The sequence below is a fragment of the Melospiza georgiana genome, chromosome 2 (assembly GCF_028018845.1).
Source record: "Melospiza georgiana isolate bMelGeo1 chromosome 2, bMelGeo1.pri, whole genome shotgun sequence".
NCBI classification, from domain to species: Eukaryota; Metazoa; Chordata; class Aves; order Passeriformes; family Passerellidae; genus Melospiza; species Melospiza georgiana.
In genome coordinates this window covers 8,324,381-8,352,186 of record NC_080431.1, presented here as the reverse complement: position 1 = coordinate 8,352,186, position 27,806 = coordinate 8,324,381, and the positions used below count along the sequence as shown (strand labels likewise).

The 27,806-nt window shown below is 38.5% G+C and overlaps 1 protein-coding gene across 1 annotated transcript in view; it reads right to left on the bottom strand.

Moving 5' to 3' along the window:
* ROBO1 (roundabout guidance receptor 1) overlaps positions 1-13,080 on the bottom strand; it is a 680,447-nt gene extending 667,367 nt beyond the window's left edge. The window contains exon 1 of the mRNA XM_058043544.1: positions 13,062-13,080. The gene's annotated coding sequence lies outside the window, so the exon portion shown is untranslated. The remainder of the gene's footprint in view (positions 1-13,061) is intronic.
* Between the last annotated feature and the right edge of the window lie 14,726 nt (positions 13,081-27,806).

Sequence of the window (27,806 nt, the reverse complement as noted above, 5' to 3'; positions counted from 1 at the left end):
AATGCTTTGCATTTTATACAGTCCCATATAGCTGGTCAAATCCAGACCTAAAATTATGTCATATAATTTCTCCTATTTGAATGGAGAGATTTAATAACTGCAATTTCTCCTATTTGGATGGAGAGATTTAATAACTGCAATTTCTCCTATTTGAATGGAGAGATGTAATAACTGCTGTTGTGAGGGACAACAGCCAACGTATGGATTTGTTTCCTGTCAGCAGGAATCTAGGGGAAGTTCTCACATTTTCAGGAACTACTACTGATGGCAACTACAACCTATTTTCTCTCTGGTTTTCACCTTCCTTCCTTCTTCTTTGCAAGTTGTGTCATTAAGATTGTAAAAAAATGCCATAGGTGTGTCCCTGCAGATGCCTGCAATGAGCAGCCTGTGCTGTGAAGGGTCCCTTCCTAAAAGTTCAGGTCCTCAATCCCTTCTCCACCTCTATTACAACACTGCTGGTTACAATTCATCCACCTTCCTTCCAGCCACAGTGGAAAATCATACACATGAGCAGGTCAGCTCCACATTCCCATACTTCCCACCAGCACATGCCTAAGTCATGAGGAGGGACAAAACAGGAAAAGATCTGGGACTGGTCTGGAGCAGCTTGCCTCTTACCCAGCCTAGAAGTTCACACTGCTCAGTCACCCAGTGGGACTCACAGAACAGATAAATACTGAGGTCATGTGCACCTTAATTTGGGTCTCTTCTCCTCTGCTGCTTGTAGGAACTTCAATATCTTTGAAACCTCAGCCTCTGAAGCAAGTTGAACGGCAGAGTCAGACAGCAGATTCCAAGATAAGCTCTGAACACAGAGTGGCACACAGTGTCATTGTTGTTGCTCATGTTTTGTCTTGTTTGAAGCATGTGGGAAGAGGACAATGTAAAATCATCCCAATTTCAGGTATTAGATCCCAACTATGTTGGCCAACACCACTGGGAAACCCAGCCTGACAACCAGTGTGAGTGAGTCCCCTCCTTTCAGACAAGTTTTGTCTTAAAGTCTATCACCTTATCAAACATGTTTAATAGAATAACTTTGCAAAGAAGCTAGAAGGATGTATTGTACACTGAGCTGTTAAGTGTCCTAAGATAAACAACAATGAAAGAACAGATTTCTTATCAAAAGGAGGCAAAACGGATAAACAAGGGACAAAGGGGTAACAATAATAATAATAATAATGATAATAATAATTATGATAATAATGATGATAATAATAACGATGATGGTGATAATAATAATAACAATATTGATAATAATTTTTTAAAAGGCTTACTGCAGCACTTGTTCAAGTTAGGCTTGTTAAAAATCCCAGCAAAAAAATGCTAAAAATACAGCAAACCACAAGCAGTTTGTAAAGAGGTGACAAAGGCCAGAATTTATCCAGAGTGCTTCAGCTGTACTATTTTCTTTGTCTTTTAGCATACAATAATTCACTGAAGCTTATAGGAAAAGTATCCTATAAGCAAGTACAGTACACTGTAAGGACATATAATGCTTGATTATCTTCAACCCAGTGTCTCAAATTTACGTTCAAAGATCCACTTTTAAAGCATTGTATAAATGGCTTCTCAATTTAATTAAAGGCTTATAAGCTTTATTGAATGAACTCTTCAGCATGCTCTGCTCACCAGCTTATGACTACAGAGACATTATTTAGGGAACATTAACCTCAATCTTTCATTTGAATCAAAACTTATAATTTTAAACTTTTAAAGGCAACTTATCTTGCACATAAAATTACAAACAAAAAGCGGATTTCAAACATGATGTAAAATAACTGCCTATCAATCTTCCCTACCAGACCTTCCAGGCTCATACTACCTTAGCCTGCAGATCCAATTATCCTCCAACATTTGCTGCTCAACCATGCTGAGATTATTCACCAGCCCTCCAGTTAGACTGTAATAAGAGGTCTGTGGGTGCATTTACACTCAGAGAAATAAGGCATAAGTGCTGGAATTGCCATCACATCTTTTTGAGTTACATGCACAGCCATAAACTGTACCGTAATGAATCAGACTATTTCCAGCTGCTCTATCCATTCATTTGCATGAGATTTGGACTTGCTGATCCAAAAAAAAAAAAAAAAAAAAAAAAAAAAAAAAGAAAGAAAAAATCTAGGCGCAGCATGCCTTTAAGATGATGCATCTCTTGACCTAAAGGCCTTACAAACACAGTGCTAATATCCCATGGAAGATATTTCCTCCTGTGCCCAGACAGCCAAAGCTCCAACATGGATATGTGATTACCCTCTGTAAAGGCAATCTCAGCCCCTTAGTATTTTTATTATTTTTTTAAGCTTTACATCTTAAGAAAGTAATCATTCACACTGAAACTACATTGACCTCAAAGATTGTGTTCTGCACAAAATTTGGCAGACTTTCTGCTGCTCAGCAAAAAAATATAACAGCAGATTAATGATAAAGTGGTTTCTGATGCTCCAGTCTTCACGGTGTTTCCTCACTGCAGTAGTTGTACATCATGGCAAAACAAAAGCCCTCTGCCACAGGACATCAGTGTGCACTGCCAAAAATGTCAGAAGCACAGTTTTCATCCCAAAGCTGCAGCTCCTTGAGCTGCAGGAGTCATCTCATTAGCTGACAGCTGCAATAAGCTGTTCTTTCTCTGTGTGGAGAAGCCACTGGTGGGAGGTGCAATTCACACAGGCAGCCTCCATAAATCATACACCACTTTAAAAAAAATATACCTAAGGAAACATTCCCAATGCAATGTGCAGTGCCTCTCCTATTTATTGTCCTTATGTTCTCAGTGCATTCATTTCTTAACATTCTGTATTTCATAAGCTCTCAACAGACTATTAAGTCATGGACAAAGTTCAGGAAAATTCAAACATTTTGCTCCCATTTGTACAATATTTGATGATCTAGGGAATCTAGAGCCTTGGTGTTTCTTTATGACCTATTTCAAGTCAGTGTGCTCCTACTGACTCAGGGAAAACAGAATTATGTTTTTTAGTAACAGGTTGAAACCCTGGTGCTGGTGTTTATTTATTGTGTTTCTAAAATGTAAGGAAGCAAGAAATTGTAACTTGAAAAGTAATCATCTGAAAAAACTGGAAATGTAGTCAACTGAAAAAACCACTTCAAAACCATAAGGTATTAATTAAACACAGCATATCATTGAATAATTAACATACATAAACATTTTCAAGTCTTTAATGCTGTGATAACCTTTAGTCTCCTAAATGTCTAAGGAAAGTTGTAGATGGATATGAGTCATGAAGAGGGTAGAAAGAGGGTTTGGTGTCACAAAGGAATATTTGCCAGCCACTGCTGAGCCAGGCAAGTAATAGGTCCTCACATCTTCCTCTTCAAATGGTTTCTCTGTTATTCAAACAATTTTCATGAAAACCATTGAAAATTGCTGGCAGGTAATACTGCAGCTGAACACCCAGCTTTGTTTTGTTTCTTTAAATCCATGTTACATTCCCTATGTGAACCCAAATCAAGTGTGTAATCTCCATTCTCACAGCAAATCCCCTCTATTCTTCACCAGCAGCTTATTGTTAAGGAAACAGAAATGATACATTTGAACAAAAATAACATTAATAGAAAGGTGGGTTGTGCAATACTTAATATTGCATTTACTGCCCCCCTTTTTTTTTTTTTTATCACATAACATTATACAAGCAATTACACAGCTTATAGTTCTGTTTTGGGATTTTGTTTGTTTTTCTTTTGTTAGTTTCAATTTTTGTTTGTTTTTCTTTTGTTTGTTTCAATTTTGATGGCTTTCCTTTTGCTTGTTTCATTGTTTTTGTTTGGTTTTCTTTTGTTTGGTTGGTTGGTTGATTTTGGGTTTTTTTTAATTTGGAAGCACACTGAAAAGGATTGATTCGGGCATTTTTTAATCATTCCACTTTAAATTATTAGTACCAAGCAATTAAAAAAACCACTGCAGTTGAAGCAGATTCTTGGAGAGGGGTGTCACATGCCTGTGACAGACACATAATTACCTGTCACATCCCCTGGTGCTCCCAAGCACCAAGGAAAATGAACAAAGCAGGGCACAACAGGCGCCTTCCTCCTGCACTCCAGCGTGGCTCTAACCAGCAGGGGCTCCAGGTGAGGCAGCGTTTCTGTTCTCTCAGCTGCCTATGGAAGCACTTCCAAGCACTTCTTATCCATTCAGTTTTCTGAGCCAGTTTAAGAAGTCATAAAGAAGAAAAATGCACTGTCAAGGTTATGTATTTCCATTCTTTTTTTACCAGGATTGCTGATGAGAAGAGTATCTGTTCCACTAGAGGGAGGAGCAGGCTCAGGAACTGAAGTTCCAACTAATACTCCAGTGCCACCTACAATAACAGATTTACTCCCATGTGAAGGATGGTCTGTGGTCAGAAAATGTTGAAAGGGCACAATTGGAATAGCAAGTTTTGTAACAAGAAAAATAAAATAAAAAAGAAAGAAGAAGAATCTCGCTTGAGGTACACTTGGATTTCTTGTTTTATCCCTGTTTATCTTGAGAAGGGTATGTGGTTTTAGTCATAAATATTTTCTTTCATAATATATATAAGTTTCTAGAACGTGCTTTTCTTTGACATAGAGATAAAGCTACCTGAAGCAGAGAAGCAATTTATAATTTCTCTCCTTTCCTATAAAGGGCTTCATGTAGATGTTTATTTTCATGTATTCTGTTGTATTGCTTCTTGTTGCTAAGATGTGGTAGCAAGGTATTATCTTCATCTGAAAACTGGTATATTTAAGAACTTATAGATTACTCATACCTCTCAAGTATGAAGATATTAATATCTGTAATTCTGGTGCTTTTTCCCCTGAAATATAGTTGAGATAGAACAGCCCTAGAGATTTCAAAAATTCCATTTTCTTCCAAAGAAAGCTCAAATAATGCAAAGCCCCCATGTCAGAGCTTCTATCTGTTCACCTGCATGTAACAACATGGCAAATCACTGTCATGGAAAGATTAAAGTCACTCCCTACAGAAACTATTTTTAGTGACTTTGGCTGGGACAAGTCCCACGACTCTTCAGTGCAGCCCAAGGAGACAAAGGAGCAGCTGTATCTTATGCAGACAAGCAGGGCTACAAGGAGACATGGCTGCAGTCCAACCTATCCATCCTACCTGGCAGAAAATAGCTGTGCCAGGCAGGGCAGGGGGACACTCATGGAAGAGATGGAACCTGCCACACATTCCTCTCCTGTTCCTCCTCCCACTCTGAAACAGGGTTCAGAGTGATGCACAGGTTCTCCTTTAGGGCACTTTCTGATGCCATCTATGCAGAATACACAATACTAAGCAGGTTTCTGTCTTCTTAGTAGAAATGGTTAGTGGTTTCTGTCTTCTTCTGGGTGGGTTTGACCAGCAGCTATCATGTTTGACTCTCTCACTGATGACTGAGATACAGATTTAAACAAACAACCAACCAAACCCTCTCTGTGTTGTGCAATCAATCTAGACATGACTCCAACCTAGAAGAGTGCTCTATCCAGAGAGGATAACGAGAACTTAAGAACTTAAATGAGTTCTTAAGTCCCCAGTGAATAGGTTTCACAGTGCTTTAGCACACATTCCTGGAAGATCTTGTGTCTTGCAGAGGTTTCACTGCATTTTGCATTCCATCAGGCCAGAAAGAGGCATTATCTACAGAGCTTGAAAAATTCTGTTTATCCTGAACCAAAAACATTAAAATCCCTGGATATTAAGACAGAAGCCTTGAACTTGATGGGTTGCAAAGAGTAGGGTCAACATGCTTCTGGCAGCCCCAGCAGGAAATGTGCTGCATGATTTTATATTGCCTAGTGTTTTCTAAATATTTAGTCTCTCATGCTTCTCATTACTGTACCTCAGCCAAGAATCAAGGAAATCTGAGTAACTGAGGTCAGCTGAAATTTTCCTGCCTTCCCAGAGATGTGTGAGGGTTTGAGCCATTCTCCCAAGCATCATGTTGTATTATAGTCAGAATAAAACCAGAAAGAGCTTTAGAATCACCCATGATCATCTCAGCAGAAAAGGGCAGAACTGTCTTGTACTAAACTGCAAGAAATACCTGGTGGTTGTCTTATTATAGGTTACTCCTGACAGGAGGATAAGAAGATGTGTGCAGTCTGAGATTGGAAATGCATTGCAGAGTCATACAGAGGTCAGTGAGGAGAAATTTGCAATATTTTTCTATTCCCAAAGTATATAGATTTCCCTTCTGACTGTCTCGATCTGTGATGATAAGCAGATGAGCAGAAAAGTTGTAGGATTCACACTTGGTTCCTGCTGTCAGACAGAAACATTCTGAATAACACCTTCCTCCTATGGCTGGGCTCTCTCTGGATCAATGCAAGGTTATGGCCACTGCCTCCTTTGATCTCTGCTGATTAGAACAGAACTTGTGTCTCATTAGTCAGACTTGGGTGATGCTGGGCACAGAGGGCACTTTAGCAACAGCAGATTATGAACTTTGCAGCCCTGCAAAAAGTATCACAATAAAATCGATGTATTTTGCTTTGAGTATTCCTCATGCCTTGGCATAAATCAAGATCAGTTTCACCTAATTTCATCTTTTTAAGTGCTGCCTATTGCTTGGGGGTTGCATAAAGTGGAATTGTTCCATTGGCACCGATCAATGGGAAAAGGTACAAAAGAATTATTGCACTTGCACTTAAAGTTATTTATCAAGTAAAGCAAACTCATATCTATTAAGAAATGTCCTAAAATAAGCAAAGAGGGTGACCATCAGCAAAAAAAACAGGGAGCCACTTTGAGCCTATTGGCATTTCTTTTCCTTACATACAAATAAATACCTGTGACCTCAGATAAGCTCTATCATACATGACATTAAAGGAATGAGATTGAGAGAGGATAATGAAATCATTCAGATCACCTGCTTCAAATTCCTCCTAGCAGAGATTTTGAGAGACTTCTTTAAAGAAAAAAAGGTCACAGTGAGGAGGGTCGCTCATATTATGTCCACAGTGTGAGAAACAAAAAAAAAAAAAGAAGAAAAATAAATTTGCAATTGCAATTTACATGCCAATAAAAAAACCCCAATTTAAATTACACAAGCTAGTGATAGAAACATAACACCCTTCTGCAATTGAGTTTGAGTATGGCAAGACATGAAAATGCCCATCCTTCTCTCAGCCATTTATGCTGACTACATTTTAATATTTATTATCATAACTTCTAAGATGAAAAAAACTCACTATCTCAAAACATGTCCAAGAGCTAACTTTGTATCTCATACATTACATGTACATTTCAAGAATGAAAGCTTTGTACTTCTCAAGTTGAACTGTTATGAACAGAACTCTGTGCATTTGATTAAAGTATGGTTTTGATCTTTTGCAACTGTGATAACGCTTCAAGATAGAGAGATACCTCTTATCCTGCACATTGCTGAGGAACTAGAAAATTAAAATTATTGTTTGGATAATGTATTGAACACAAATGATGTAATAATCTTCATTTCACCCTGGCTGTAAAATTACAGAAAAAGTACACTTTTTCCATTAGAAGAGAAGTGCTTCCTGGTTTTGTTTGCCATCTAGTAATTTTCATTATTTATTTGGTGGTACTCTCCTTACTGTGGCAGTTTCCTGATATGAGTTTCACTATAACACACAGGCTCTGGGTTACTCCAGAATACACTTCAGCAAACAGAGATAAATTTAACTCACAGTGTCAAACCTCCATGCAAGATGAAGAATATGTGGACCTCATAATTCCTCCTGCCATACTTTCCATTCTCTCATTCCTCTCGTATTGCACCCAGAGGAAGTGTTCCTATCTTGGCATAACAGAATGGAGATAGTTCAAAAGAGTGCCTTGCTTTCATCCATGGACAGCACACCCAATCTGAAAGTCATTTGAAACAGTTTCTTCAGCGCTTCATTTTTAAGCCATAGGCAGTTAAACTTGATAAGCATACCCTGATACAGGAAACAGTGACACTTTTTGAATTTCTTTAGACCTTATGGGTGCAATGTTCTCAAGAACAGCTTTTTTCTTCTTTTGAAAAACATTCAGAAGGGTTATTAGCCAAAAATACTTAGCTGCATCAGGGGCTTATCTGGGGACTGAAGTTGGCTTTATTGCATTCAAATATTTCAGTTAGAATTGTCTGCAGTCCTGTCTGCCTGCAGACAATTTGTTTAATTTTCCTGTTTGATTTTTAACACAGAAAAGATTTTTTGTTTCAGTTGTCAGCTATAAAAACTCAAGCGTGGGTTCAAAGAGTCAAGATATATCCTTAAATTCATTTATCACTAATAAAATTCTTTACACAGCTAGGGTGGATTTGAGACATAAACTTGCAGAGTAACTTTTCTGAGTCACAACTACCACTGGCGATAAAAGAGAGTGAAAGAAAAGCATGAGACTTTCACATCTTATGTTGGGTGTGGTAGGAACTGCAGTTAGAAGTTCAGTAAATTGGAGAGTTCTATAAGGAATGAAAATGACTTTACAACTCTTTTGTCCAGCTGTTCTTAGTAAAATCCTAAAGTATTTGCTTTCTTGGAACAAAAGCAAGTTACAAACACTGTTGCAATTTGTTTAGATTTCCACATTTGCCCCAGGCAGCACCATGTGCAGTGAATCTCCTCCATAGTTAGGTCAGTTGTACTTACACCTATGTTAGTTTGGAGGATGACTTTACCTTTCATCTTTAGGGGTGTTTTTGGTGCTTTCTATCACTAATTTATTTTGAGTGTTGAAGTGGCAATGAAGACTTTAAAAAGTTCCTTAAGCCTTAGGGTTTTTTTAGAATGTACTGCAGGACAATAAAAAATGTGATTTAGTAACAACACATTTGCTCACAGGGTCTTACAATGACAAAACTTTTTCCCTTACCTTTCTACAGTTAGTTTTAGAAAGAAAAGAGCTAGAAGCACAACAAAAAATTAACTAAAACAAACCAAGTGTTTAATTGACACTTGTGTCTGAGGTCCAACAGGCACATAAATAGTATAAGCATCAAGGAGTGATATAGTAGGTGACATAGTCAGATATGGTTCTTTTTTTTAATATGGAATTACCATTATAACAAACTTAGTGTGAAAAGTCACCATTGTTGGCAAATGAATCCTATTTGAACAGATGAGCCAAATTCTTTCTTATGCTGTTTTTAGGAGCAGATTTAATTGCTATAGGGAATAGCAAAGATGCACACTTAAGTTTATTTTTTATGCCTCCTTGTTTCTTCTGTAACACAGAGACTCTGAGAGGGAAATCCAGAGTTTATGCAGAATGATTTCCCTTAAACTGAAGAAAGTGATCTAGAAGGAGCCACATCTAATTGCTACTTAAGGTGTTTCTTTCCTCAGTCTGAAAGTTTCTCCAGAGGGATGGGAATGATGCAGAACTTTCTCAGGTAGGACCTTGAATCAACCTCACAGCAGTACAGAATCATGATGAAAGGACCTTTGAGCTCAATGCCATGCCTTGGCTGAAGGAAGCCCTGTGCTCTTAGCCAGGTGAAGATCCAGGCAGAGTGAATAGCAATCCAAACCATGGCAGCTACTTAAAAGACTGAGGAGAAGGAAAAGGAATGATATATTGGGAAGGAATTCCTTCATGTGGAACTAAGGGACCTCAGCTCCTGGTCTTGCCAGGTCTCGGAACTCCTCGGAACTCGGAACACAGGCAAATATGTGTGCAAATCCACTCAAATTGCTTTAGTTATCATATTATGAATCATGGAAAGAGGTTTAAGAAACATTAGGCCATATGTTCCTCCTGAACCTGGAACCAAAGCCTGAACTATTTTCACAGGGCTTGACTAATACAACTTAAAATAAATTGCTGACAAAAAGTGTTACCCAGAAACTTTACTAGTGATATGCAATTATTCCATTATTTTCCTCTACAGAAGAAATGAAAACATGCAAAGTTCCTGATCTTGTATGTTAACAAAAACAAAGTTAAGGAAGTAACAAGGCTGTACAGAAATACATTAGTACAAGGGCATGCACTATATATGTTAAAAAAACATAATTTGCATTTTAAGATACAGAAAAGGGCATCTGGAAAAGACACACAGATTGAAAAAGTAAAGTTTAAGCCCACTGTCTAAATCTCCATCTCTTTCTTCCGCAAGCACGGGTTTGTAGCCTCAGATGGATTCACACATTACACACAAAACTTGTGTCACCTGCTACCTGACAGTTCAGTTCTGGCTCTAAAGCAAAGCAACATGAGATTGATACACATTTCTGAGGACACAGAACACAATTAAAAGGGCAGGTGCAAAATTTGGGCAAATAAAAATCACAATAATAGTCTTTTAAAGACTCATTTGCTTGATGGCTTATTCCACCACAGAAGCATCATAGGCCATGGAATTGCTCTCAAGTAAAAGATCTAGAAAATATAAATCTCTTCCTTTCTCACATCATTCTTTTTTATTTCTTTCTCCTTTGTTTACACACTTACGTGTTGACTCATACAAGTTTGCTAAATCATGCCACAGCAAACATGGCAGGGAATCCCAGAGAGAAGACAGACTCGTCAAGTCTCAGTTCTGCTTAATATTTTACACATGGGTAAAGCATATTGCATCTGCTTATCTGTATACATTGAAATTACCTTTGATTTCCTGGAAAAAACAATAAAAATCTGAGCCTCCTATGAATAACATATTTGCCTCTATTGCTTAGACTGAAGTTCAGTTGTGCATATGTGCCTTGAAAAGTTACTTGAAGAAAATACTTTTATGTATAAAGTCCATGTGGATTATTTTGCTTATTGTGGTCCAAGCTCAATTGTATCAGAGACAATATAAAAAGTTCACAAAGTGGAGGAAAAGAAAAAAAGCCCCAAACAAAAGAAATAGAAGCAACAGGACTCAAATAACCTTCCCTGTTTTTAAAAGCCTGTTGGGATGTCTTTGTCATCTTGCAGGTGCCTCATTGTAAAACTGGTTGAGTCCTCCTCATTTCCCCAATATTCAACTAGTCAATACTCAATATAGAGGATTCAATTCAAGGAAAGCAAGAGGAAAAGGTTGAAATTTCGTTTCAGTGATTAAAAAGTCTATCAACAATCACCAAGCTAAGCTGTTTCAAGTTTCCACAATGGCATCCTTTGTTTTTATGAGGATTCTTATGGAAATCAGTGAAGCTTCTAGGCAAGCATCAGCCATGGCACCAAAGATGCTTGCAGAAACCTGGGACAAAATTTCTATACAGTTTGCAGAAGTTTGTCTGGCTTTGTTGTAAGACTGAAAAGCAATAAATTACTCTGAGAAGCATTAGAATAATTTTACTAGTTTTCTGCCTCCTTTCCTTGCCCCCAACCACCAAAAACTGTCTCTTTTTCCACGCTCCTATAGCCTCTTCATGCCAGTGCTCCTGGAATGAACAGCAGTGCAAGATGTAAGTAGAGGACACAGATGCGGACAAATATAAAATGAATTAAGAAAAGCAGCACATAGTGAAAGTCAGATATGATGTTTGGAGATTAGCCTTACTACTCCATAATACAACAGGAAATTCTTTACCTGTTTTGTCTACAAACTCCATTCAACAAAGGCTGCTTTTTCCTTAAGTGAAGAGGATGAACTTCAGCTTAATAAGAAACCTTCCCAAATGCCACTTCGTGCCTATCAGTTGAACCTTAACATGTATTTACACACAATGCTCTACTATTAGAGAATTATCTCTTCTACTCACTTATCTGTGAAACATGGGCATGACATGAAACGTTTTTTCCTCAAAAGAAAAAAAAAAAGCCTCTAAAGATCTTCAATGTACTCAGCACAACCAGCAACTTAAAAATAACTATTTTTTATAACTAAAATGTGAAATTGGAATGAAAAACATCTTAATTCCCTTTAAATCCATTTTTGAGTCATCAATCATTAATTAGCATACATCCCAATGAGCATGAAGGAAACAAAAAACACCCAAAAAAAAATTGGATTCTCATCTTGTTATAGGTAAAGTTAATTGCATCCTGAATTTCGCGTGTGTGTTTTGCACTTCTCTCTCCTTATGTCTTTTATTTTTTCCTCAATACTTTCACACTCAGGTGCGGCACCACTCCGGCTGCCAACCCTGCACAAGCAGCGGCTCTTGCTCCATCCCCCCCGTGGCAGAACCGGGCAGGGACCGAGAGGAGCCGGCCCAGAGCCTCCCCCTGTACGGGGCCGGGGCTCGGTTCCGTGCGGGGAGGGCGCGGTACCCAGCGCTGGCCGGGCGGGCACGGCGCCGAGCATCCTCCGCCAGGGCGGGGGCGCCGCGGGGCTGCGGCACTGCAGCAGCGGGAGCAGCTGCTGCGGCGGAGCCGGAGACGGCCTCCCTCCTCCTTCTCCTCCTCCTCCTCCTTGTCCTTCTCCGCCTGCCCCCGCCCCGCCGCGCCGCTCCATTGTGCGGGGAGGCGGCCGCACCGCCGCGGGATGCGCATCCCCTCCGCCCCTGCGCAGGGAGACAGGGGCTCCCCCGCCCGCGGCTGGCGGGCACGCTGTCACATCCCCCTCCGGGGCTGCGCTTCCCATGCCTAAAAACGCTTATGCACCTACATACATGTATATACACACGGACAAATATACATGAACATTTCCCGCCCTCCCGCGCAATTTCGCCCCCCGTAGCGGGGAGAGGAGAGCGCTTCCCCCGCAGCGCTGCTGCTCCTCGGCGGCGGCATCCCCCCCAGAAGGGAAAGGTTACCGCAAGCGCGGCGAAAACAAAAGGGAGCGCCCCGGCAGAAGTTGCGGTGCGGATCCGCCGCTCTGCTCTGCCCCGCTCCGCGACCCCCGGAGAGGCGCCCCGAGACCGCCCGGGATGCGGGCTGCGCAGCGGCCAAACTTGTTTGTTAATCGCACCCGAGCCCGCGGGCGGCCGGAGGAGCGGGGGATGCGATCCGCAGAGCCCCCGGTAACTTTTCCCGACCGGCGGTACCCGCACAGAAACTTGTTGGACCGCCCGCCCTGCGCGCTCTCCGACTCTCGCATCCCCGCTGCCGCGGGGACCTCTCCCGGCGCCTCCGGGAAAGTGTCGCCTCCCTCGCTCGGTGCCCGGCAGCGCGGAGAGGCCGTCCCGTCCCTGCGGATGCCGCCCGGCGCTCCGGGAGTTGTGGCACTCACCGTGCGCGATCAGGCGGCTCTCAGAAAACTAGCGGCTCCATCATCCAGGCAGTCCTTGCCAACTTTCCTTGCACAGGGCGAGGACAGAGCTCCGTGTATTTATATGGAGAGGGAGAGCGACGGTGAGAGAGAGAGAGAGAGAGGGAGGAAGCGCGCTGAAGTCGACAAGCTGTTCAGCAGACTTTTGAATAAAAGAGGGGATGAAACCGGATTCTTCCCAGTATCAGGACCCGGGTAAAAAAAATAAAAAAATTGTAAAAATCAAATCCTTCTCCGGAAAGGGATTCTCTCGGCCCCGCTGCCCGCGTTACTCTCAGGGCTGGGAGCGGGAGGCATCGCACACAAATAGAGCCCGGCGGCGGCGGCGGCGATTGGCGGCGCCCCCCGGGTCCTGCAGCCACAAAGCCGAGCAGGAGCGGCTCCGGGGCGGGCTCGGGCTGGGGGACGGCGGCGGGGGCGCGTCCCGCTCCATTGATTCGCTACCGCGCCCATTGTGATGCGTGCCGCAATGTTCGAGCGGGAGAAAGGCACGCTCCGAAAGGATGCCCTGCCGTCTCGCCTTGCCCGGCTGCTCTCGCAGTTGGGTTATTGTGCGGTGTGGTGCGGCAAATGTGTCTTTTTTAAAAAAAACAGGAGTTTATTTGTTTAATTTATCTACAGCCTTTTTTTTCCCCCTTCTGCTGCGCTGTCACCATTCTCTGTCACCTTCCCTAATAATTATGTAGTTACTTCAGCAATCAATTATTCATTGAATTCCACTTACCTCTGCTTTTTCTGTCCAAGTTATGGCTTTCCAAGGGCACATCCACCCCTCAGTGAAAAAAAAAGTAAACAAACATTCCTGAAATTTCAGCAACTTATTCCCAATTAAAATAGAATCAAATTAAAAAACAGTCATCAGCATAAGTTTTCTCCATGACGGAATATAAAGACAGACAATTAATGATATTTAAATTGTGGTCCATTTTGGATGCAAGGAATCACTGGACTAAGGGACATACCCCATTTGAAAATTCAGGCAGTGAAAAGGCCAAAAAATAGATGCAGCATTTATGTATCAACTGCTACATGGAGGGCAAATGTGAGATAATGACAACATAGGTCAACATAATGAGAAATGAGAAATGAAAGCAACGTAAGCACTTTTATATAGGAAAGAGTATACAAACTTCTGGTGCTACCTGTAGATAATATACTTTATATAATAAACATGCATTTGGATAATAACCATTAATAGGCTCAAAACTATGTATGCAATGAAGTCTTTTAAATAGTGTATGAAGATTATCTGGGAACAAAGCCTGCAATATATTGCAAAGCATGATGCTGTTGAAAGCCTAAACATGCCACTTGTCCTACACAGAATGAATGGAAATCAGAGACAAGGGGACAAAAGTCCAATGTGTAAGGTGTTGTTTATATTGCAAGGTCCTTACAGTCTAGTTAATACAGATAACACAAATATTATTGACAAGTCATACATAGAGCAAAAGGTTATTTGCCACTATCCCATTGTTTGACCAGGTATACATAGAAAGAAACAAGATAAAATATGGAGGAAAATCGAGTGTTTAAACTACTGGTGGACCCTCAGGATCATTCTTTGAAAGAAGTAACACTGTACACCTTGGAGAGGAACAAAAGAGAGGGCAGGAGGAAATCAGCCTTTTGTGCATCAGTAGGCTCTGATGAGAGAAATGCTGATGAGTATGGGATCTAAATCAGCTCTTCAGTTCAGATCTACCTCACACCTTGCATCTTCAAGTATGTGCTTCTTGTTGCAAAGAGCCTCTAACTCTCTGTTCTTTGAATTCTGTTGCTGCTTTGTTTTGGATGCTTCATCTTTTAGATAAATGCTACAAACAAGTAGCATTTCTGTTGTCAGAGGAGGTATACTAGAACAATTAATAAACAGTCTATCTATGAATACCTAAACAATCTTCTCTGAATACACATCTTCAGTTATCACTGTTGGTACACATATATATTTTTTTCTTGTTAAATAGAAGAAATTTAAGCTTCAGTTAAGTTACTTTGAGAACAGCTGTCTATTGCACTAGTAAATATGAGTTTTAGAAGAAGATGTTGTAGTAGTTTGCAGTTTTGCCAAATATTGTTTCACTGTTTTGTTTTTGTTTCTCTTTAGCTCTACTTGGAACAAATTGTGTTTACCTGAGAGTTCAGGATATGCCTGTCATAGCTTATTTATTCTGTTACACTTGCCATCATCACCTTAAGGAGATTTCTGATTAACATCAGTTTAAAAGATAACAGGCTCTGAGCTATTGTATTTAACAAAGTAATGTGAAATCATTGGAAAATTTGAAAAAAAAGGTGGATTGGTGTAAGTGTGGATGAAGGAGGCAATAATCAACGATATCATAATTAAGAAATTGCCCTGTGAAGGAGAGAAATTATTATGGCCATTGTAGAGCCTACAGAGATTAATGGAATATGGCTGTGAAACTGTTTCAATAGATAAATTGGGTGGGTGGTTAAACATCTGAGCAAAGATGATTACTTTGTAGTGAAACAAAACAAAGAGGAATAAATCACAAAGCTGCTCTATTACCACAATTAAAATGCAATTGCTTGATCAATTATCACTCCAGCTAATAGCTTGATGGAAGACAAGCAAATAAATAAAACATTATGCTAACCAAAGATCTTTGAAACATATTAATAATACTTGTGTACTTACATGTTTCCTTGTTTGCATTAATTTATGCCTAATGCGTGTATAGTGCATTACATGACATAAACAAGGCTGTATATAATGTGTTTAGTTATTCCTTTGTAGTTTAAGAGTAAACATCAATGATACATAATCATTAAAATGCACACAATGGGTAAAAATCCAACACACATTTAAACAACTGCTACTTTTCAGTATTTCCTAGATCTCTAAGAATCTTCTTGTTTTACATATGTACCAGCCAAAAGTGATTTGGGAGAATTTTGCTCTGGAACAGTTTCCAAGGTCAGCATGTGTGATGACACATGTTGGTGCCCAGCTTGCCCTTGGACAATGACTAGAGTTTATGTGGACATGGGGAGGCAGTAAAGCAAAGGGGGGCTGTCATATATCAGCATTACATTTTTATATCTGGTAATCAGCAAAGCGTGCATCCCTGTACAGGAAGGGAAGTGGTAACACCTATGTTTGTGTGAAATAAAACCCAGGGCATAAAGGTGAATAGCTTGTACAGAATGAGCATGCTGTGATAACCTGATCCAAAGTCAGTGGCAGTGACCAGATTTGTCCCCTTGACTCAAAGTCCTGTTCAAATATAATACTTGATTTCTCTGTAGAAGCATTCATACAATGTAGGGAGATAGAACATAAGAAAATAGTGTAAAGAGTAATTTTGCCCCTAAGGATTTGCAGCTGGGCCAATTAGCAAAGATCAGGAACAGGCCTGACTTTAACAGGCCACAGCTGTGAGCAATGAGAAGCAGAGTGCTATAAAAGAGTGGGGTGGCGGGGTGGGAAGGGAACTGGAGTCAGTGGCTGCTTTGTGGGGAAGAAGGAGTCAGTACTCTGAGGAGATGCCTGTGAGAAACACTAAGAAGGTATAGAACTTTTGTGATAGGAGGCAACAGTATAGTATAGTTTAAACAACATCTTGTAATGATTACTTTGATGTGGGGGAAAAAGAATATGTCTATCTATTGATTGCCAGCAACACAGATTGTGTCAAAAGTTGAGTAATATGTGTGAAGGTGTTTTCCGGTGCGAGTTAATGGCAATTAATTCCTAGATTCAGTTGCAGAGAGTTATGTCTGGGTTTTTTTTTTAAACTTTTTAATGCTTTTTCCTATGCATAAAGCTTACATGTATTTGGCAGACTTGTTTTGCCTTTTCAAGGCTAAGAATAATCAGAAAAGATATAAGGCATATGGACATATTTCAAGTGGGCAGTGTATGTGTTGAAAATACATAGGTATTGCTGAAGTGTGCTGATGAAAGATCAGAATTTGTGCTCTCCCTAAAGCCGTGAGACCTCACCAGATTCTCTCTGTCCTGTTTCTGCCCCAAATATGTGTTACCCACATAAAAGCCTTTCACTTCTATTCTTGCAGTTAGTTCTTATTCTTAATTATCTGTATTTGGTAGTTTATTTGGAGAAAAGTCTGAGACTTGAGACTCCTGCCATCTCATCACTTCTGGCTAAAGCAGTTTGAGAAATAGGGACTCCTTCCTTTAAATTTTGCTATTTCTAAAGGCAAGTGATGCCTCCTGACTATTAGAAAGATAGTCTGTTGAAGGCAGAAATTCATTACAGAGTAATAAGGAAACCAGTAGAAAAGTCTCTGAAGAGCAACAATTTGAGTGGGAAATTTGACTTTGAAGTTCTCCTAGAATAATGGGCTGAAACTTCAAGTACCCTGTGTTACCCAACATTAATTACATCTAGTTATGAAGGTGTATGAAGGAAGGAAAAAGAATGAACAAAAGAAAACATAGAGGGACTAAAATGAGATTTCAAAAATAAATTGAATGGCATTAGAGAAACAGAGCATGTTTTGGGTTGGAAGGGGTCATAGAAATAATTTCTTTCCAACTCTCTGCCAGGGGCAGGGCCACCTTCTGCTATCCCAGGTTGCTCAAAGGCCCTGGGATGGCCTTCCAGGGATGGGGCACCCCCAGTTTCTCTGGGTAATATGGTGCCAGTGCCTCACCACCTTCATAGGGAAGAATTTCTCCCTGATAGCAAATCAAAGCCTAGTCCCAGCTTAGAGCTATTCTCCCTTGTCATATCACTGCATGCACAAACCTACATATATACAAAAATTATACTGGAGTGAGCAGAAAGATTGGTCCATAGATAAGACAGAACAAAAACCAAAAAATAATCAACTTTTTTACAATAAGAGTGTAGGAAAGACAGCAGTAGAGCTAAGGACTCATTTAATGAACTCAAGCTGGCATTTTTCTTTGTTGCAATCCATGAAGGATATAATTGAAGAGGGACATTCAGGACCTCATCCTCTTATAGGGTCACATATGTAGCCCTATATACAATCCTTTTATTCCAAAGCCCAAAACACTTTCAGTCTCATTGACATCTGTTACCAGCAGCAAGGAATGGTTACACATTGCCCCCTATATTTTGGGAGAGTGAGGGCTTTATGTTCCTATTTTTTTTTAATGTGGGGGAGGAATTAACAGTTTGGATATTTTCTGTTGTAGTTCTATATTACCTATTGAGGTGTATTGTGAAATTTGGATACCTGACCGCTGGGAGATCATTTTATATGTTACATATTTACTGTTTTTTCAGAACTTAAAAACAAATAAACATAGAAAAATCCTTTGTTTTTCAAAGCCATGAGCTGTAATTGTGCATAGTCTGAAGGTTAAAATGAGCTTGAAGTAAATGTGAAAAATAGGAAAGCTACCTACGTACATTTAGTGAGGGCTGCAGGGAAAAGATAGTGTCAGGAAAAAAGCTAGATTAGTGAGGGCATTCCAAAAACTGCAGGAGAGGAAAAAAAGACTTCAAAAGTGTTTATCAGAGGAAAGTGTCTGGGAGAAACTCTTGCTATTGCTAAATGAAGAGGAAAGTAAAGACTGAAGAAAATTGATTCAGACACTGTTGTCTTTAACTTTCTATGTTCTTTTTCTTTCTGATAAAGAAATCCAAAGGGTCATTCTCAAAATAGTTTTGACAGTTTCTACCAAAAATTTTAAAAGCATGCCTAAAAAAAGATTAGATCTGTGGAAGATATCAGTTCTAGATTGTATCACATTTGATTTTAAGGGAGCAAACATAGAAAGATGCAACAACTAGACTCAGTGATGCAGCTGGCAGTTTGTCTCATTCACATCCATAGACAGCTTCAGCAACATTCAGCTTGCATTTTGGTTTGAAACATGAACTTGGAAAAGTTCTTCCTTGATCATCATCTTCCAGCACTGGATGAAATCTTGGCATTTTTTCCCTGATTTAAAATATATGAAAAGAAGTTGAAACAGAAAACTCAAACAGTGCAGTTCCTTTCCTTTCTATGCGATGTAGATAATGCTAGAAACAACAGTATAGAAAGCACAAACAATATCCACTCTAATAGCACAAATCTTCAGGTGTACATGAGATTTTGAGCTATTGTAGGCATCTGAATCTCAAGATTAGTGTTTCCTGAGGCCTGTGTTTAGCTGCAGGACATGGAGCAGTGGATACCTGGATTCTCATCACTCCATCCTCCACAGAAGTGCACGAATCTCCTGCTGGCACTGCTAATAAACAAATGTGGTTCTTCAACAAAACCTGGGCTCTTGCTGAAGCAGTAAGACATGTGAGAAGGGTGGCAGGTCTAGCTATTCTGTTATTTTTACACTTGCTTTTTGCTGACAGAGGGTAAGCAGGTTGTGCTGTTGACGCTGTGCACCCTGTGAATTAATGGTTTGTAAAGGATGACTCACCCCAGCCACACTTGATCCTATTGGAAAAGCCTCTAAGTGTGTATGGCAGCAGAGAGTTTTGTCAGAGCTCAATACACTTAAAAATTTAGTGAAGTGCTTTGGTTTTTTGGTTTGTGTGTGATGTATCAAGAGGCTGGAATACTGAGTAATTATGTCAGCAAGTTTACTGCTGTGTATAAAATAAAGTCCTATCTTGTTTCAGATCCTTGTTGCTGAGAAGTAGGGAAAGTTTTAATGAACATCTTTCCATTCTATCATAAATTTAGAAGGCAGTTCTTTCAATTCACCAATGTATGTGTTTAACTCTTGGGCAATAATGTTAAGGCAATATTTTGGGGAGAGAATAGAGTATGCAACTAACAAAAAGTCAGATATTTTTAGAGAAACGCTAATTTCTTATCAAACACGCAAACTCTAGAAAGGCCAATAGAGTTAACTGAATCCTTAGATTCAGAGCTACTTTTGTATCTCCTTAGTATAGTTGTAATGCTTCTGCATCATTTAATTCTTGATTTCTCAGTCATGCTCCATCATAGTTTATACGTTCTTTATGAGCAGAAAAAATATTCGGAAAAGAAAGTAAATTTTCAAGGTCTGTACACATCAGAAAGGAGTAATATGTTAGTAGTTTGGGCTTGTTTTGGTTTTTTTTTTTTTTTTTTTTTTTTTTTTTTTTTTTTTTTTATTTTAAATTAGAGCTTTAACATGTAGAAGGAACTTATCCTAGTCAATAGGGAGACAGGGGTGGATGGGAGGTTGTCACAGCTACCTTTAATTGACACTATCTTTTTTTCAAAACCTGGAATTTATTTTTAGCTGAACCATATGACTTACAGGAAGAATAAATCCAGAGCTAGAATATACTAAAGGGTCTTGCTGTTCCTAACCAACCTCCTGAGATGATTCAGTGATGGGAAAATGCTGATTAAGTCACTGATGATGTGTGCAGGTGTTTCCTCTTTGTTTGGGAAACCTTAAGAGAGACCCATGGGAGGGAAGGGGTAGAGTTGGAGAGTGCTTGTGGGAGGAGCGCTGTGGCTGAGAGCATGTGCAGGCAAGTGTGTGCATGATAGGGGCTTTTTATGGGCCTTTTAAAACTGATGTTGTTTTTGTGTATAAGTGTTTGTTGAATCTGTAAGCTTTGCGGAGGGAATAATTTGCTGTTTTGTGCAAGGAGGGTTGTTCTGGTTGAGGTCACGTTAACTTAGCTGAACTAGTTCCATCTAATTTATGTTAAGAGTTTGAGTAAACTGGCAAATGAGTTTAATTTTCTAAGGTATGAAAATGCTGTGTGAACAGTGGGAGGCGAGGGTAAAAACTGGAAACAGAAAGGACAAAGAAAGAAACAGATGTTCAGCTGGACTTCGGATACGTTTTAAGGGATGAAAATGAGCAATACCATATCTGGAAGGGTTCCCAGGAACTTGGCTTGTTAGATGGTGAAATAGGAATTAAAAAACTACATAAATACCTGAAAAGGGTTTCTTAATTTGACATGTTTGTGGTTATTCTGCAAAATCATTTAAGCAGTGTTTGATAGGGAGCAATTCTATATTTGTATGGATTTTTGTAAAGCTGCTGCTTGAGTGTTATACCTTATGTGATTCTAATAATTTTTCCTTTTGCTCTTGATATATTTTTTCTAAAATACTGTCTCTACAGTAGTTTAGGGTTTTAAATTTAATTTTTATATTTTTATTTCTATTGTAAGTGATAGTTTGGAGGCGGCCTTCCAATTTAATTTGTAATGCTCCTTCAGTTTTCATCCCTGATTTTGCCTTGGAGGAAGTAATGGTTTTTTAGGAAATATTAAATTCAGGTTGCAATAAGACAATGGGGAACTATAAAAGCCAAAGATTAATTTTTTCTTTTGTAAAACATTGTGATTTGGAGTTTTTCTGAAGATGATCTGAAGTGCTGTGCAGCAGGGAAACAGAACTTTTCTCTCAGAAGGACTCATTGAAGCACTTTCAAAGCAAATTGGTATAGTCTGGTTATCAGCCAAACCATTCCTATGCCATGACCTAAAATTTCACCCAAAAAATCTTTCATTGCACCACTGAAAGGCATTTTTGGCTTTTTTTTTTTTTTTTTTTTTTTTGTGGCTTTATTTTTTTCCCCCTCCCACTGTAAAGCATTTGCTGTGCTGTGGTTACAGGGTCACATGCTGTTTCTTCAAAACCTGGAATTATATTTTTGGCTATTTTTCTCTACAAATCAGCTTTTTATTAATGCAGTCTCAAGAATACTGATTTTTTTTTTTTCTTTTCCCCCTCAGTTAAGGTTATCAGAAAACCACCAGAAATCAGCAGACAGTCTCTAAATCTATGTCAGCTGATTGGATTAGATGAAGTTATGTTCTCCTTTCCACATCTGTTTCTCTACTCTTTTGACATTGATACTCTCAAAAATGTATGAATGTTTGGGCTGTGCTTGGTGCTGAGGGGTTGCTGAAGAATTAGGTGTTGTTACTGGGTACTGTATTGGATAATAATTAATTGGATAATAATTAATGTTTCTGGAGAGACAACCTAGGCTTCATTTAGTCTACATGGAGAAGTTGTGTGGAGGCTGTGTGTTGTCAAAGTTCTGCCTAATTTTAGGGACAAGTCTAAAAGGAGAGTGATTTCTTGTGTTTTCACTAAATTTTGGGAGGTAATAACATTCAGGCAAGTTATTTATTTCAGTGATATGCCAAGTAGAGATAAACCCCTAAATTCTGCATGCAAATATGATTTAAGATGACTTTTTAAAATAGTGTATTATATATAATATAATGTTTACATTACAGTGTTTATTCTCTTACTCCTCTCTCCTCTTTCTCTAACTGAATATTGCTTGTTAAGCCTCCTTGTTTTCTGAAGAGGTTGGGTCATTGAGTCCAGTCCCAGCTTGCCTAAATTTGAAGCTATTGTTAACAGTTGATTTTTTTTTTTTTTTTTTTTTGGTAGAAGAAGGATGATTGAGTTTTTCTCCATGGTTAGGGTTGTTTGGATGATTTTGAGGCTGGGCAGAACATGAATAGCAAGTGGAATCTTAAAGAAAAAAATGCCTTTTTTCACAAGATAAGTCACTATCGCTATATTCCCAACATATAGTCACAAGATAAGTGACTATATTTTTCCATGTATAGTCAGTTATTCTGATGTCTTCTTCCTTCCTTTCATAGTAGGCTCTAGAAAATGAATACAAATTTCTTTGCTTTCTTTTTGCTCAGTTTGAACTTCATGTTTTTGCTTCTAGTGGGAATGGAAGACAAATAGCATGAAATGAGATACAAATCAATCAGTAAAAAAATCCATGATCAATTTTGTTTTCTTTCATTTACTCTCATGTTTTGTCTTTTTAAAATTTGAAAACAACTGTGTAGATTAGTACAGAGATGCAGAGACAGAGATATATTGCCTAGAAGGCTTGTGGAAAAACGTATTATGTAAACTTGTCTCAAAGTGAGAACCAAGCAGATTTTGTAGCTGTGGAAGTATCTCCCATTCTCTGTTTTTGTATAATACATATTACCCCTGCAGACCTTCCTGGGATATGCCCATCTGTTCATGAGTCAGACAAATACACAGGTTTTCTTTCAGTGAAGCTTGTCAAGAGAACTCCCTAAGTCCTGACACCACCAAATAAAACTCCTTATGAAAAACAAAAAAAAAAAAAACCCCGAACTGCTTTTCCTCCTGGCAATTTGTACTGCTGATGAGACTTGACAGCTTGGGAAGGTGAAGGGAGTTCTTGGGAAACCAAGAACTGAAACTCCAGCTTGAATATTGAGGTGATTTTCAGTGTGGTTTTAAAAGTGACTACAAGCAGCTCTTGGTTTTTAGGGAAGGAACGGAAGCATCCCAAGCAGTGGATGATAGTGGAGGTTAAAAGAAAAGGGGAAAAGAAGAGCGGGAAAACTTTAGAGTCTAAAATCAGTCTGGAGAGAGAGAGATGTGTGGTGGGCAGGGAGCCTGCTGGACTGGCTGCTCTCAGGGGTCGCACACAGCAGAGGCAGAGTACAGGCTGAGGAGATGAGTAATGACTGCTGAGAGCCCAACAGGATCTCTCTGGGCTCCAGCAGGAAAACTGAGCAGTGAGGAGCCCTGACAAGCTGAATCCCAGAGTCTGGGGGGGTAAGGAATGATGATGTCCAGACCAAGGAGGGAAATGCAGCATGATGTGGAACCCATGGTAATACCTGAGACACAAATAAGTGTCCTTTTTAAAACCACACATGTGACTAATGATGAAAACACTAATCTTAATGATGGTTTCTGCAGTGAGTATTTTGTATATGAGGGGGAAAATAACAATTTTCTCTGTTTTGAGACAAATCTCCAAGTCAGTAAATGGGGAATAATCACAGCACTGCAGTGCCTTTATGAGTAGGTTATATTCAGGAAATGTGCTGTGTGCAGGAGAACCATGACTGAAGACTTAAATTAGTAGAGCCTCCTCAGAGGCTCTACTGATTTTCCTCAGAGAAAAATGTTAATAGAAATATTTTGAACAATAAAACTTATATTTATTTTCTAAGCAATGTGAATATAGTTCCCATGCACTTGCTGAATTTGAAGCTTCTGCCTATATAAATAAGTAATAATCTTATTTTTGCAATCTTCTCAGTGAATAGTCTTGGAAAAGTTATTTCATTTCCTTCACCTGCACAAAACCAGTGAAGTTGGGTCAACTAAAATGAGGCACCTATGTATAATTGCTACTACTCTTAATATTATAGCACTTATGCCTGAAGTTAAACCTGAACACAAGAATTTTGGCAGCTAAGCTAAAATAATTTAAATGAAAAAGAAAAAATAGACATAATGACTGGCATACCCACTATTGCAAAAGAGGAATAGTAAAATTCTTACATTTTAATGAGCAAAACTTCTTTTTCAAAACTTGTCTAATATGAGTTTTACTGGTGCTTTCAGCAGTGAGGTAAATGTGTTTTAATGAAGACCATATCAGCCTATTTTAAAAGCTTCAGAGGGACAGATTAGGTAGAGTCAATGTTGCTGGAGGTGATGAAATGATTGATGAATAAAGCAGCTGGGAATCCTTGAAGTAACTGATAAACAAAAGTCTACAATAGAGCCTCAAATCTCCATTTGAATAGAAATTTTGGCAGAAGAGGAACAACTTTTCTGGAAAGTCAGGTTTTCACTGTTTTACACTGAATTTTACAGGAACAGCTGTCCTATTTTGGTGTACAACTGGAGATCACTTATCAATGCTGATACTCCCTCTGCTTCATGAAACAACACTAAAATATATTTTGCTGTTTTTATGTCAGTTCTCAGGTTCTTGGAATGTATCTTTTCTTTCTGCTAATTGAAACCTAAAACTTCATTTCATTCTTGAAAATGAAATTTTAATGGATCTAGGAGGGAAAAAATGGCTTCAGTTTTGAGTGGGGAGGTTAATATCTTGCCCCGTGTGTCAGCAACAGCATCTGGGATGAGAAAAGAACATTTTGGCTCTGCTTGAACAGGGAGGTTGGCCCAGACAATCCATTGTGGTCCATTCCAACCTGACCCATTCTGTGATCAGTTTTCCATGCTGAAAATGCTGCAAGGGGGCTGCTGTCAGATCAGCTGAATCACAGCTGGGGTATAATCTCTATACACACCATTTCATGGGAGCTCCTTAGGTATGGGAGGCCTCCATAGGTATTTTTGATGTGGGTTTTATGTGTTATTATTGATGTAGCATTGCACAATAGCTGGGTGTGGATAAAAGTATCCTATGGAGAGGGAGATGTTTGCAAAAGCTGGATTTACACAAGAGATACAGGAGCACATTTGGTACAAGGGCTCCCCATCTAATCCTGCCTAGAACAGATTCATCTTTGTCATTCTCAGGCTTCAGACACCAGAAATAAACTTGCATAGACTGAAACTTATCAAAGCTTTAATTTGCACTTTGGTATACTTTAAATATATACAGTGAAGCCTTTTTTTGGCTGCCTTTGTTTTTTATAAAATTTTACTTTAGTTGATTCAATTTAAACTGACTTTCCACTCTAAACCTAGTAGGACTTGCTCACTTCAGTGATTTAAACATTTTTTCAGTAAACAACTATAAAAAGAAACTTAATGGGAGTTATCTGAGATCTGCAGGCTTCTAGACTCAAGCCTGTAGTGTTAAATGTTTTGCTTAAATCCATTAAAATGCTTAATCACACAGTTTATTTCTGAACACTAAGTAGTTTCAATTAATACACATTAATGGGGTATTGCATTCCTTAATAACTTGGATGGCTCAGGAGTGCATGGCACACACCAGCCTCTAATCACCTACAAATTTCTAGAACCTGAAAGAAGGACTGAAACAAAGCAACATAATGAGCCAGGCTTTGTTTTATTCAGTTCATTGTTATGACCTAACTTCTATTGGATTTTCATGTAGATTGCCTCAGTCTGCATTTGCATTACAAATTTTTATTCTTGTTGGTGTTAAATAGATATATAATACTCACATGGCTGTAACAATGAGCTTACAGGCTCACTTATTTTATTTTATAATTCACTATTGTAGTGGAACAAAAAGCAAATATTTTGCTATAATGGTTATGCTAATTGACTTTTAATGTTGTTTTATTTTCCAGCTATTCACCAGCAGTCTCCCAAGTTTAATAAAGCTCAAACATTTAATTTTATTGCCTTGGAGTATTGATTATCTGTTTAACACCAAGAACCATGTGATCTGTTGTCTTTGCCTTGCTGATTATCTGAATTATCTCGAAGAAATAAGGGATGTGCATGAGAAGAATCTCATGCAGTAAAAAACATCACTTGCATGTGTTACTCATGGCTGTTGTACCAAAATCACAAGCCTTTAATCTCAGACTCACAAGGGAAAGAAATTTTATTGTTTCACAATTCAACTCAATATTCCCTCGGGCATTGCACCACCATCTACATTTTTCTTGATTTTTATTGCCAACATAAGCTTATTTAAAAGAATGAATAGCTTACTGTGTAGTTTGAGACAAATATCTAAATTATACTTAAAAACCCTATTAGATTTATTAGAGAGGGTATATTTTTCAATCTTAGAGGTTAAAGTTGTTGAGAAAAATATTGGTTTGAAAGAAAGTACAGAAAGAAAAATAAGAACAATGGAAGGCTGCATCCATTCCACTAGTATGAAATATTTTTCATTTATCATCACATGCCTATGAAAACTTGGAGAGAGGGGAGATTAAAATAAGCTCTTCACAAGAAACAATGAGTAACTCTTGAGATATCATAATCAAAGGAAACTGTGTTTTATGACAATTTGAAGTGCAGCATTTCCTGGCAACTATCAGCATTTTCATGAAACCTATTAACATTTGTTGGGTACAAGTATATTTTATATTTTTTCTAAGTATGTCAATATTTGATGTGGGTATAAATTTATTTTCACTATTTATCATATGCTTGGAAAGAACTACCATTCTGCGTGAAACATGTTAAAAATATTTCAGGTAATATTGTTCTCTATGTGCATGACCTGTGGGCTTAGTAGGAGCCAAAATGTACTGAAGTGAATATTTTCCTACTTTAGACAACAGACAAATCAGTAAGACACTGATTGCAGCTATTGATTTGGATTGTTTTCACTGTGTTATTGTTATAATATATAAATGTTATATATATATTTATATGTGTTATAGTATATATATATAGTATATATATAGTGTATATATATACAGTATATAGATATGTAAGTATATGTAAGTGTTATTGTTATGATATATAAATGTTGCAGATACATAAAGGAAAATTGGGTTTTGGTCATTTACAATCGCTTTTTGCAAGAAAAATGTTAGGAACTTGAGTAAGAATAAGTTGATACAAAATAAATTTAATATGATAAGTTCAAGACGTTTTGCTGGAGATAAATATTGATTATTTTTTTCTTGTACTTTGACTATAATAGTTATAATGTGTTTTTTCACATTAATTTAACATTTATTATAAGGCAAAATAAATACAATTGGATTTGGACTGAAAAGAAAGAATATTTCAGTGTAGTAGTGTTAGGACTTGTAAATTTTAATGAAGTATCTAATTGGCTACCAAAAGTATCTTTGTATTCTCTGTGTCAGCTGCGGTAATGTCTTTAGATTTTTCTACCTAACGTATATAAAGTATTTTAACATGGCCCATATGACTGAAACAAAATAAGATATAGCACTGTGTGACAAAACTGTCCATAAAACACCTGCAAAACCAGATTTGATCTTCAGAATTTTCATTTTTTACCCTGTGGGATGTGGTTAATGGCCATTATGTCCTGGAGGAGAGGGTGCTTTTAGGAAAGCTTTCTGCCTGCCTGTT